The sequence below is a fragment of the Microtus pennsylvanicus genome, chromosome X (assembly GCF_037038515.1).
Source record: "Microtus pennsylvanicus isolate mMicPen1 chromosome X, mMicPen1.hap1, whole genome shotgun sequence".
Classification (NCBI taxonomy): Eukaryota; Metazoa; Chordata; class Mammalia; order Rodentia; family Cricetidae; genus Microtus; species Microtus pennsylvanicus.
In genome coordinates this window covers 116,766,177-116,770,317 of record NC_134601.1, presented here as the reverse complement: position 1 = coordinate 116,770,317, position 4,141 = coordinate 116,766,177, and positions in this window count along the sequence as shown.

The following is a 4,141-nucleotide window of genomic DNA, read 5'->3' as shown; positions in this document are numbered from 1 at the left end:
TAGCCTGAAGTGACCATCTCCTGAAATCAAATTGGTAACTACCACAATTGTCACCAGAGAGTCTTCACCCAGTAACTGATGGATATAGATGCAGAGTCCCACAGCCAAGCCCTGGGTCGAGCTCAGTGAACCCTGTTGAAGAGAGGAAGAATTATATCAGCTAGGGAGGTCAAGGAAACCCACAGAATCAACTAACCTGGCCTTATGGGGGCTCACAGAGACTGAACTGACAACCAGGGAGCCTACATGGGACTGACCTAGTCCCCTCTGCATATCTGTGACAGTTGTACAGCTTGGTCTACTTATGGGACTCCTAGAAGTTGAAGCAGGGGCTGTCCCTAAAGCTTTGGCTGGCTTTTGGAAACCTATTCCTCATACTGGGTTGCCTCACCCAGCCTTAATACAAAGGAAGGTTGCCGAACTTGATATGCCATGCTTTGTTGATACCCATGGAGGCCTGCCCTATTGTTTTCTGGATCTGTGTTATCGATGTGTGGTGGGTGGTGGGTGTGCGGCACAGTGCATGCCACCAGTGGAAATCAGAAGACAAGTTGCAGGAATGAAGTTCACTCCTTCCTCCACCATGTGGGTTTCCAAGGTCCTTCGGCTTGGCAGTAGGGGCAGAGGTACCTTATGTTGCTGAGCCATTTTGCCAGCCCATGATTTCATTTTTTTAAAACTCAAGTCAACCAATCACACAGCAATTTTTAAATCAAATATTCTAACAATACAATACAAGTATAGATTAACTTAATACTTGTATGTTGAAGAATAACAGTAGGAAAATGCTGAAAGAATTTCTTTTCTACAAATTATATTTTATAAGAGTAGAAATTTGGGGTCTGGTGGTAATGGTGCGCGCCTTTAATCCCAGTACTTGGCAGGTAGAGACAGGTGGATCTCCATGAGTTTGAGGCCAACCTGGTCTACAGACCAAGTTCCAGGACATCTAGAGCTACACAGAGTAATCCTATCTCGATGAAAAACCAAAGGGGGGGGGAGTTTTTGTGTATATAATAATACTGTATATAAAAACATTAAAAAATTTGGAGTCTGAGCCAAGATATTTTAGGCAGGTTTATTGATGTGTGTTCTGATGGCACGTGCAGTGCAAAGCATACACGTTGTCCTTTAGAACCAAATCTTCAGGAATGTCACAGTTTCTGCAAGCACTTTCAGGATCACATCAGATTCATTATGCCTTTGACTTTGATTTAATTTTTCATCATTGCCCATTTTTAAACCTTTTATAGCTCACAAATTTTCAACAAACCCCACATTAAGGGCTGAGGAGCTAGCTCAGTCATTAAAGTGGTTTCCTCAAAAGCCTAAGGATCTGAGTTCAGTCCTCAGAACCCTCATAAAAAGGCTGAGTGCATTGGCCTTGGGGCTCATTCATCAACCTAGTCTAATCAGAGATCCCCAAGTCTCAGTGAATGACCCTTTCTTAAACATTAAGATAGATGGTTCCTGAAAAATCACACACAAGGGCTGAAATTTGGCTTTTGTGTGTGTGCTCTGCCCCCCCCCCCACTCTAAAAAGCCTATTATTAATTATAATAAATAAATAAAATGCTAAACTGGGCCTATAGTACAGGCCTGTAATCTCAGTTCCTCAGAAAGCTGAGGCCAGAAGATCACAAGTTCAAGCCCTGCCTGGGTTACAAAGTAAGTTGGTAGCCTGGGCAAGTTAGTGAGACTCTGACTCAAAGTAAGAAGTTTAAAAAGGGCTGGGGATATAACTCAGTATTAAAACACTTGCCTAGCATGTGTGAAGTCCTGTGTTCAACCCTTGGTACAAAATAAAGAAGGAAACAAACAAACACATAAATGAATGAATGAATGAATGAATGAGATATAGAGAGGTTCTGATTCAGAAGAGGGAAGGAATACTGGGACGGTGAGCTGGGAAAGCCTCAAAGAAGAGTTGGGATGGAAGAGGCTCTTGGAAGCTGGCTGGACTTTGCATAGTGGCTGTGGGAAAGGCTTAGCATCCTATACATAGAAAAAAAAAACCTGTGAAACATAATGAATCTACAGTGAAGAACCCTAAATGGTCAGTAATATATGTGAGGGTCTACAGAAACAGCTAAGGATGGAGAATAGGTTGGAACAGGAATCCACAAAACCTGAAAGTCCCTTTCCCAACCACCAACAAGGCTTATTCTGCACATGCCTTTGTCTACCAGGAAAAATATCATCCCTTGAAAGTCCCTCAAAGTCCCATGAAGAGCCTGCCTCTTTCTTTGTAGAGTGTGGGCAGTCAGAATGCTTTTCATAGCTAGGCAGTGACACAATCCAATCTGTGATGTAGGCAGATTTACTTGGCAACTCCACACATGAGAGACTGAAGAAGAGAGAGAACTTGAGATGGAAGAAACATTCAGAGGCCAAAGCCATTGTTGGAAGACATGTAAGGGCCTAAAAGAGACCAAGGCCTCAGAACTGCAAATAAGGGGATAAATGGAAAGAAACCAGGAAATCACTAGCAGAACTGGTACATCCAAACGACTAAAAGAGACTGAGGAAGGACCCGAAGTTTAGAACAGTAATATCCTTAAGGACAATAACCTTGAAAGTGGTAGGCAGCTTAGAGAAGATTGGAAGAGTGTTTGAGGGTAGAGGATGTAGCCCTGTTGGTACAGTCCTTGCTGAGCATGAAGAAAGCCCTGGGTTCAGTTCCTAACACTGCATAAATTCCATGAACTGGACAGAGTGGTATTATATATCTGTAATCCTAGCAGGTGGGAGGTGGATGCAGTAGAATCTAAGTTCAGGAAAACCGTCCACAAAATGAACTGAGGCCAACCTGGCCAACAGAGTGAGACTCCACTTAAGATAAAAGGAAGGAAAAAGAAGATAGGGTGAGAGAGTAAGAGAGGGAGAGCAAGAGTTCATTAGGGTGAATTTCGGACCTAATAAATAGATTAGCTGAACTCAATAGTCTATTAAGCAGGAGCTTTGAGACCAAGGACTTGCGGGCAAACCAGAGATATCAAATCAAATTTGAGTGCTGCATGCTTTTTTTTTAGATGGGTAATTAAGAGAGAAAAAGGTACACCATAGGTTTTTTTTCTTAGAGAATAAAGAACAAGAAACTAAAAGGAACCAGAGAAAAGAGAAAGCAGTAGATGTTGGGTGGTATAGTTGTAATGATTCAGCCACACAGCATGGCTGACACTTCCGGGTTCCAGGGGCACACATGTGCGGACAAGCCCTCAGGCAGAAGTGCCTAGGGGCCCTGGAAATCTTAAAGCATAGTTGCATAATCTACGCATGATGCCCACTGCCTTGCATGCATGCCGCATGCATGAGCTTCGTCATCCGCGTATGACGCAGCCAAGTCATCCCCCTGTGCAAGTGCCACCTTTAAGCTCGCTCTCTCTCTCTCTCTCTCTCTCTCTCTCTCTCTCTCTCTCTCTGCACATGGACCTTCACCAGGCCTGTACCCCCCCCATAAACTCCTAAGCATGCTTGTTGCATTTTCCATGTTTCCTTCTCACTTACCCCAGGTAATTTCAATAGTGACTCACTCATTCCACTAATCCCAATATTTAAGAGATGAAGGCAGGAAGATCAAGAGTTCAAGGTTTGATTCCCAGAATCCACATGATATCTCACAAACATCTGTAACTGCATTTCCAGGGGATACAGTGCTCTTCTGGCCTTCATGGGCACAAGACACACTCATGGTACATAGATGTACATGTAGGGGGAAACACACATCGATAAAAAATTAAAACAAAAGTCAAATAAAAAAATAAAGAGTTTAAGGCTAACCTTGGCTAGATACTGAGCTCAAGGTCAGCCTGGAGTGCTAGAGACCCTGTTTCAAAACAAACAAACAGCAAATCAAAAAAATCACAAGGCCAGGTATGGTGCAAATGCCTTTAATCCCAGCACTTGTGAGGCAGGAGAAAAGTCTTTGAATTCAAGTCTAGTCTTACCCACATAGTGAGTTCTAGACTAGAAAGAGCTACACAGTAAGATCCTTTCTCAAAACGAAACAAAACAGACAAAAAAAAAACCAACAAAATCCAAAGAGGCCTGTGGATATATCTTAATGAAACTAAGGCCAGCCTGAGCTATGAGAGACTCTGTCAAAAAAAAAAAAAAAACCAGAGTGGGAGAAGAGGGAGGG